The following is a 9,085-nucleotide window of genomic DNA, read 5'->3' as shown; positions in this document are numbered from 1 at the left end:
ACTGATACTTCTTGGGTAGACGGTGTGTCGCGCGCAAAAAGTAGGTCGCTATGACCTTTAATTAAGATGCTATGGCCAAATATGGAAAAATCCTGTCCGGCTCATAACTAGTAAACTATTAGACCTAGAACTATCAAACTTGGGAAATGTATACATCTTGGGTAGAAGGTGTGTCGCGACCTATTTCAAGGTCACTGTGACCTTTAATTTAAGTGAATTTTTTTAAAAAACTAAGTTTTTTAAATTTTGAATTTCATAATCCTAAAAAATGTAAAAATATAGTTGTATCCTTATTAAATAAGTGTTAAATCAAGAAAATACATATTTTTTTCAGCATATACTTGACAGCAATCTATAACAAATATATTAATGTATGTTAGAGAAATCCCATGTCTCCCATGAGTGTAATTATCAAGCACTGGTCAAGAGTTTTGATAACAGAAAGTTGCATGTCAAATTAGAGAGAAATTAATGAGTTTAGTGTGAGGAGCTAACTGGAGAGCATCGGTGTTATATATATCCCTTTGGGAATTAAGGCAGATGGGTAATCCTGTTGGATTAAAAATAGCTCGTGTTGGCTAGCCTAAGTTTTAAAATGAATTTGATGAAAAGTAATTTACACTAATTTGATTTTGCATAATAAACTGATATGATATTATATAATATTATTAATTTAAAAAATTAATTTCATAGGATTGGAGTCAGCATGTCCATTTTCCATAGAAATCGCATATTAAAATCTTTCTGACATTAAATGTTAAAAAAAAATCATTGAGTATTTTATATATTTTTAAAAATATTTTATGGTAGAGAGTTCAGATTCATTCATCTATAGTAATGAGTAGACAAGCATCCAGTCAAAGATTAATTAATAAGTTCAATTTAGGAAGGCTAGCCAGCATCTTCTTATCTGTTACCCTTTGGGAATTAGACAGAAGAACTGACTGCTGGTCAGTTGAAATAGCATATGTCATTTGATGGCCAGCCTTTTATTTTCAAAATTAATTTTGTATAGATTAAGTTGCTAAGACTACCGGTAATTTGATATTGTTTAATATGATGGGCATTTGACAATGTCACGGAGGTGACCGAGCATTTATACTTTTTAATTCCACTTCGTATATATCCAATTGTAATTAAGATATCCTTGGTTAATAAATCCTTGTAATGCTATTTCCAATAAAAAGTCAGTAAACCGTGCACTAATTTATTTACATATATACAATGAGGAGGCACAATACAAACAAAAGATGTTACATTTATGCTAGCTAGTACTGCCTAAATCCTAATAAAGCACTCCCCCCTTCTAAAAATGTCACACTTATTATATACTAATCTTAGCTCCAATAGATGATTATCTAAAACATTAGCTCCATCCTATTAATTAACTTACTCCAACTCTACATATATCTTTATCAAATCCTTATCAAACTGTCATAACCTAGCTTGACCTTAACTCAATACACGGCTCCCGATTCTACGAACAATAGCTCCCATTGCTCCACTCATTAAAGACTCATTATTCTTGACCACACTAGACACTGCTCTACTTTTAATTACCCCAACACAGCTTGACTAGTCTGGGCAATGCATCCAAATGCCTGTAACTCTGGACATTTAATCATAAATCACTTCATTACTTTTGAGCCTAAAATTACTACTCATCATTCCTTCCCCTCTTTTTAAGTAACTGTCCTCAGTTTACAACTACTATTACATTAACACTAAAACTACAATATGTCCTCTAGATACATTATGGAAACGTTTATCAAAAAGAACTAACCTACTTAAACAAATCTATACACCTTAAAATCCATTGTAAAATCTCCTAAACTTCATTGATTAGTTTAAATCATTATCTTCCCATGAGCATCTCTTCATCACCTACTTAAGTAACAAACACTAACATTTCACAATATATGAACCACCAAACACATATCAACACAGTGTAACATCAGTTATACAATTTAAAAAAAATATTTAACTGTTCATAAAAATGTATTGAGCTGTCCATAATCACAAATTATAAGTTAAACTGTTCATAGAAAATATTAATCCAAAGCGAATAATTTATAAAGTCCAAAATAAGTCATTTAGTCCAAAGGCACATCAACACGAAGTACGAGAGAATTCACAAAATTTCAGCAGACACGAAACGATTTCTCAAATTGTTCAAATGTTCTGGCACTTCATTGATGATATTCATCGCGATTTCAGAAAAGTCAATTTCTTCTGGTATTAATCCTTTACTATAACTTATTCCAGTCTCTCTTTCTATAGATTGATGTCCATCTGCATAGGTATGTTGATATCGTTTTAATGTTAAGTTTATACACATCAATTCCACTGTCTTGGTGGGGTTGAAGTCGTCATCTGGTCCTTCTGCTTCTTCTTCCCGCTCTAGGTCATCTGAACTTTCAGGGTCTTCAAGGTCAGACACATCTTCTTCCTCATAGTTAGGATTCACTTCATGGTTCTGGGGCTCGTCTTCCTCTGGATTTACAAGAGTTTCCATTGTTTCCTCTAATGATGTTAACGATAAGTTGCTCACAGGAGAATAATAATTTGTAAAGAATTCTCCAAAATTCTCTTCTTCTTCATCTGAAATGTCAGAGTACATGTCGTTCTTGATGGTCACAAACACTGGCTCAGGCTCATCATAATAAGTGTGGTACTTCTTCATGTGCTGTGTTAAAGCATATTTTCTTCCGAAAACTTTACCGCACGTCGTCACAGGGCACTGATGATCGTAATGTCCATTGGAATGACACTCTCTGTTATGTCTGTATAAATTCCGTCTGTGTTTAAATTCTCTGTTACAAAGTGAACAATAGTTCTTAGAATAATCCATAATAATACATGTAATAAGTTGAATGTTCTCCAAGAAAGTAAATTTCAGTTTAAGTTGTTTTCATTCCAATGTCCAATATATAGACCTGGGCTGACAAATGCCAAATTCCAAAATTTATGTGTTTTGGGAGCACCACACAATGAAACTTGGAGCCATCCATATGGTTTTGGAGCACTGGCCATCTTAATGTACATTACGCAAGTCACGGTTCCTGTCAAATTTATCTGAATCACCATTATCTTCATCTTCTGAACTAACATATTCACAATTTCACATGAAAATCACAATCCTAGTAATCCGCACACTTATTCACTATGTCACCAATTTATTTTTTTCTTTGTCTGAATGCAGCACCTCGACCTTTATAATTTCTTTCAAATTCCTCGATTAAATTTCCTGGAACTAGTGAAGAATCCACCCATGTACTTTCTTTTTCATCATTTTTATATTTCACAAAATATTTAGCTTCTGCTCTCCCTTTATCATTCCTGGACCATAACTTATCACAAACTTCTATTATTTCAGGTTCTAACACCGTTCTTTGTGCATTTTCTAATTCTGAATTATTTTCATCACCTGGATAATTCTCTTCATTCTCATCTCCAGATTCTCTTTCGTTGTCAGAATGGTCTTCATTAAATCGCAGATTAGGTGGTAAATCTTCAGGATCAACAAATGCTTTCATTCTGTTTGCATGCACAATCTGCTCTCTTCTTTTGTTATCACAACTTTCAACTTTAAAATTCACAGGTGAGGTTTTTTCTATTATGCGATGTGGTCCATTCCAAGGATGAATTAATTTGTGAGTAAGACCTTGTTTTGTCACAGGCAAGTAAATCCAAACTCTTTCTCCAATACTAAATTCTGGCTCTTTCGCATTCTTGTCCTGGTGTTGTTTTTGCTTTTGTTGGGCAAGTTCTATATTACTTTTCACTAAAGTGAAGGCCTCGTTTAATCGATGTAATATAACATTTTTGTAGTCGTCCACATCAGTATATCTACGAGTTGGTTCAGATAATGCCACATCAACTGGTAATCGCGCATCCCTTCCATAAACTAAATAAAATGGTGTTTCCTGAATAGTTTCCTGTATACTTGTCCTATAGGCAAATAGCACATATGGAATAAAAACATCCCAGTCTCGCTGATGATCATTCACAAACATTGACAGCATAGTTGTTAAAGTGTCATTGAATTTCTCTACCAATCCATCGCACTGAGGATGGTAAGCAGTTGTAAATATCTTCTTTGTATTCACTAAATCACATACTTCCTTCATCAAACTCGAAGTGAAGTTTCGTCCTCTGTCAGAAAGTAATGTACGAGGAGCTGAATGTCGACAAATAATTTCTTCAACGAACAGTTTTGCTGTGGTTTTCGCATCGGCATTTGATACTGGAAATGCTTCTACCCATCTTGTCAAGTAATCTGAAAACACTACTATATAACGATTGCCTTTCAAACTTGGTGGTAATGGTCCTAAAACATCAACCGCAACTCTGTCAAATGGTCCATCAACAGGTATGGGTAACATTGGAGCTCGTTTTCTCCCTTTAGGTGTTTTTCTACTCGCACAGTTTAGACATGATTTGCACCAGAAATCTATGTCTTTATACATTCCTTCCCAAAAGAATCTCGATCGAATTTTATAATAAGTTTTATGGAATGCCAGGTGTCCTGCTGTATGGTCATTGTGACACCACGTTAAAACTTCATCAATCAGTGTCCTTGGAATAACTAATCTCCTTCTAACTTCTTTACGCTTTCCTTTAACATCTGGTGCCCAAATATGATAAAGCACATCATCCACTAGCTCATAAAATGAAACAGAAGCCATAACTCGTCTAGCTCTCTCCTCGTCTGTTGAAAGTTTATTATCTTTCAGGTAGTCAATAATATCTCGTAACTTTGGATCCTTCATTTGCATTTCACTTATACTCTTTAATTGAAGTTTTTCTGGTAGCTCTTCTAAGAACATTATTCTTGGTTCTCCACTCCCACATCTCGACAATCCATCAGCATTTCCATGTTTCTTACCAGGTTTATACTGAATTTCAAAATCATACTCCTGGATAGCTAAAGCCCATCTTGCTAATCTTCCACTTGGATTCTTTATCCCCATAAGCCAACGCAATGGATTGTGATCTGTAATAACAGTGAATTTGTGTCCAAATAAATACTGTCTAAATATTCCAATTCCCCACACAACAGCTAAAGCTTCCTTTTCAATGGTAGGGTAGTTTAATTCACTTTTCTTCAAACTTCTACTGGCATATGCAATAGGACGCTCTCCAACATCAGTTTCTTGTGAAAGAACTACTCCCAAACCTTGATCACTGGCATCAGTACTGAGTTTGAATGGTTTTTCAAAATCAGGAAAACACAACACTGGAGCAATAGTCATCAACTCTTTCAATTTTTGAAAAGCTTCTTCACACTTCTGATCCCAGGAAAATAATGTCTCCTTATGTAAAAGTTTATTTAACGGATCTGCAATCTTCGCAAAGTTAGGAATAAATTTGCGGTAATATGAGGCCAGTCCAAGGAATGCTCTTAAAAATCTTATGGAAGTTGGTCTTGGAAAGTTGCGCACAGCTTCTACCTTCTTAGGATCTGCTTTCACTCCTTCTGATGATATAATATGTCCGAGAAATTCCACTTCACTTTTGAAAAACGAACACTTTCTTCTCTTCAATCTTAAATTTGCTCCCCTTAATCTCCTGAATACTTCCTCCAATCTTTCAATATGCTCTTCAAATGTATTTGAGAAAACTATGATATCATCAATATATGCCAAAGCCATTTTCCACTGTATTCCTGATAAAACCAAATCCATTAACCTTTGAAATGTACTAGGACCATTGCACAATCCAAACGGGAGACAATTAAACTCATATAATCCTTCCGACGTTACAAATGCAGTTTTCTCTTTATCCTCTTCACATACAGGTACATTCCAATAGCCTGTTAATACATCCATGACAGAAAAATACTTCGCTTTCTGAAAAACTTCTAACATCTCATCTATTCTAGGCAAGGGATACACATCCTTCCTAGTGACTGCATTCACTCTTCTATAATCTATGCAAAATCTATAACTTCCATCGGACTTCTTCACCAACACTACAGGTGATCCCCATGGACTACTTGAAGGTCTTATAACTTCTTTTTCTAGCATACTCTTAATCTGTTTCCTTACTTCTTCTTTCTGTGCAAATGGTATTGGATAAGGTCGCTGTTTTATAGGGTGAGCATCTCCCGTGTCAATTTGATGGTTGACTAAACTTGTTTCTCCTAAATCATTATCATCCTTTGCGAAAACATCAAGATATTCGCTAAATAATCTTCTGACTTCCTCTTTCTGTTCTTCGGACATTTTTCCTACATCTATATTTAAATCCTTCAAAATGTCACTTCTCTCCTTTTCTTTCTCTGGTATTTCATTGACTGCATCACTGTCATGAATTTCACACACTTCACAGAAACTTCCAATATTCACTTTTTCATGTAGAATCACAGGTTGACTTGATGAATTTACAACTGTAACTGCCATCAATTCACACGCTCTGCTTAATACTCTAGCTGGCATAACACTATACTTCTCCATAAAATCGCTCTTAGGCTCCACAATTCCAATTTTTCCATAAAATTCTGGACTGACTCTTGCATTACACACTACTTGGGATCTTTCAGGTATTTCAATTGTTTCAGCCAAATGAACAGAACATCTAACATTACGGTTTTCCCTCAAAAACTTGACATAACTTCCATTCCAATATACTGAGCCATCCTCCATGTCAAGAACTGCACCAACACTTTTCAAAATATCTGTTCCAATAATCACACCATAACAAAGGTTTCTTGCAACATACACATTATGTTTGAATAATTCACAGTTAACTTCAATTTCACACTCAACAATGCCTATCACATCAATAGCTTGACCAGTTGCTGATACTATACGTCTGTCTGTCGAAGTCAATTTATTTCTCATTTCTGGGCCAATAAATCTGTCACTGATCAAAGAAACAACGGCTCCTGTATCCAACATTAGAACAGCATCAATTCCAAAAATTTTCCCTTTTATTTGTATTCCCTGTTAATCACCTTTAACTAAAGAAGGTACTTTCACAAAATTTTCACATTTTCTTTTTTCACATTTTGTTTCATCACTGTTTTTACATAAAATCCTTTTGTCAGAGGCATTTTCTTTTTCACTGATGACCGCCTTACCCTCTCCTAAGGAGGTCTGCTTTAGTTTAAACCTGTACGCTGAGGAATCCTTACAAATTTTCTTGGGGTGCTTGTTGCAAATCGACATTCTCTGGCAAGGTGATTATTTCGTCCACAATTATAACAACGTCTTGTCTGACGATTTCTTGACTCATAACTTCCTTGAGGTGGAACATGGCGAGTAGGTGCCACACGTTTCATTGATGTAAGATTAAGACCATCTAGCTTTCCTGCAATTGTATCCAACTTCCCTGTCATCTTCTCAAAAGAATCCATAATAACTTTCATTTCGTTTGCAACTACGTTGACTTTAGCAGGTTCTGGTTGGCTACTCATTATCAGTTGCTCGTTACATTCTTCTCTTTTTGCAATTCTGAAAGCCTGTTCAAAACTTTGAGGATCTGCCATCATGACATAACGACGTAGCTCAGGACGTAAACCTTGCAAGAAATGCTCCATGACAAGCCTGTCATGTTCATCTAAAGAAACTCCTCCATGTGCACGTCTAGCCAACTTCAAAATAGCACTTCCATAATCTTCAACATTTTCTCGAGCTAGCTGTTTTCTTTGAAATAATTCTGTGTAATACATTCTCTGCAACTCTTTTGGACAAAATCTCTCCTTCATGCGATCAAGTAACTTGTCAAAATCTTCTTGGACATCTTGATCTAAATCTTCGTAAAAATCAGCTGCACGACCTCTCAAATATGCAGGTAGCATTTCAATTTTCCTCTCAGGTCTCCATTTGTTAGCACGACTTATCCTTTCAAATGTTTTGATCCAACTCTCGAAATCATCTCCAACATCTCCATAGAATTTGGATGGCGTAACATGAGATTTTGATTCTATTCTATCATCGGTAGCTTCTCGCTGACTGGTGAACATCCTAGGTGACGAAATCGGAGATACACTTCTTTGCCTTCCTTTTCTTCCCATTTTTAACAGAATTCAAAAATTAATCCAATGAATGTTCACAAATTAATCCAATGAATATTAAATTCTTCCAAACACACACACAATAATCCAATTTTGAAAAAGACACAGGTTCTAATATATTTCCAGTTCATGTGAATGCTGGAATCCCACTTCTGACACCAAAAATATGTCACGGAGGTGACCGAGCATTTATACTTTTTAATTCCACTTCGTATATATCCAATTGTAATTAAGATATCCTTGGTTAATAAATCCTTGTAATGCTATTTCCAATAAAAAGTCAGTAAACCGTGCACTAATTTATTTACATATATACAATGAGGAGGCACAATACAAACAAAAGATGTTACATTTATGCTAGCTAGTACTGCCTAAATCCTAATAAAGGAGTCCCCCCTTCTAAAAATGTCACACTTATTATATACTAATCTTAGCTCCAATAGATGATTATCTAAAACATTAGCTCCATCCTATTAATTAACTTACTCCAACTCTACATATATCTTTATCAAATCCTTATCAAACTGTCATAACCTAGCTTGACCTTAACTCAATACACGGCTCCCGATTCTACGAACAATAGCTCCCATTGCTCCACTCATTAAAGACTCATTATTCTTGACCACACTAGACACTGCTCTACTTTTAATTACCCCAACACAGCTTGACTAGTCTGGGCAATGCATCCAAATGCCTGTAACTCTGGACATTTAATCATAAATCACTTCATTACTTTTGAGCCTAAAATTACTACTCATCAACAAGGTCTAATACAACCAGTATAGAAATCTATCAATGATGCTATGATTAATGCCTACACCACAGGGGATGGATAAACAAATATTTTAAGGAATAGAAAAAATTATGGAAATTTTAGAATCAAGGTTGACATGGTTTTCTTGCACTCTAAACCATTTAAGTTAATTATAATTTTTTGATGGGCGTATCATGCTGTGGCGTGGCACTTTATTTTATCATAAAAATAAGATCTGTCATTTATTACTTTTCTAAAAACCACTGGGCCAATTTCAACTAAACTTGTCACAATTAAAGCATCCTTGGGTC

Source organism: Saccostrea cucullata, unplaced genomic scaffold (assembly GCF_032062105.1).
Source record: "Saccostrea cucullata isolate Sc308-1 unplaced genomic scaffold, CSIRO_AGI_Scuc_v1 ctg1512, whole genome shotgun sequence".
NCBI classification, from domain to species: Eukaryota; Metazoa; Mollusca; class Bivalvia; order Ostreida; family Ostreidae; genus Saccostrea; species Saccostrea cuccullata.
The sequence above is the reverse complement of the archived record's forward strand: the minus strand, read 5'-3'. Positions refer to the sequence as shown.